At 36.3% G+C, this 857-nt stretch overlaps 1 long non-coding RNA gene across 1 annotated transcript; it reads right to left on the minus strand.

Annotated features, from left to right (window-relative positions):
* On the minus strand, window positions 1-390 carry LOC120212597. Its single transcript, XR_005524718.1, has 3 exons — window positions 356-390; window positions 178-249; window positions 1-36 (listed from the first exon to the last, which is right to left on the minus strand). It is a non-coding gene; the product is annotated as an uncharacterized LOC120212597 (long non-coding RNA).
* Window positions 391-857: the final 467 nt, after the last annotated feature.

Genomic DNA, 857 nt, shown 5'->3' on the forward strand with positions numbered 1-857 from the left:
GGAATCGGACCCGAAATAGCATTATTCTGAAGCAACCTGCTCATGAAAAAAGAACAAACAAGTAATTACTTAAAAAAATGCAGGAAATTTGAGTCACAAAAAAAAGGAAAGCCCAAAAGTACATGAAAGATTAGCTAAATTTATATGCAACTTAATCAACAAAGGCAATTAACTTACACTGACTGCAGCTCACTAAGGTTCCCAATCAATGGAGATAAAGTTCCAGACAAGCTTTGACTAGGAAGGCCCCTGGTCAAGGTAGAAAAGATAGGAGTTTACACAAATACTAGGTTTATTTTCCTATATCAGTGTGAAGTGCTATTAAAAATAGACCAGATATGAAGAGAAGAATTACAAAGAAGAAACATAGCCATATGGAGAGCAAGTAATTAATGGTTCTTGATATATGAAAAACCAGCGAACTATAGGAATCAAAGTTGGGTTTTTGTAGATTTGAGGCACAGAGACTAAAGATTAAAGATTAAAGAAGAATAAGAAACGTACGTGAAGAGTGGAGACTAGGAAAGATCGGCGCAATAACAAGATTAAGATTAAAGAAGAGATCATATTAAGACTAAATATCCCTAATATTTAGTTAAATTACATGTTATATCTTATACAATATTAAAATTTATAAATTAGTCTATAAAATTACACCTAAATTTATAATGATCCAAAATTTAATGGATATTTAGCGGGGCGGCGGATGCGGGGCGGATGTGGGGCTGGTAATGACTCAAACCCATTACCCGCCCACTACCCGCAATGGGTATCAATTTCTAAATCCACACCCGCCCACTACCTGCTAAAATTATACCCATCCCCGCCCCAATTGAAACGGGTGCGGTGCGGAATCC

The sequence above is a fragment of the Hibiscus syriacus genome, unplaced genomic scaffold, assembly GCF_006381635.1.
Source record: "Hibiscus syriacus cultivar Baekdansim isolate YM2019G1 unplaced genomic scaffold, ASM638163v2 tig00110013_pilon, whole genome shotgun sequence".
Classification (NCBI taxonomy): Eukaryota; Viridiplantae; Streptophyta; class Magnoliopsida; order Malvales; family Malvaceae; genus Hibiscus; species Hibiscus syriacus.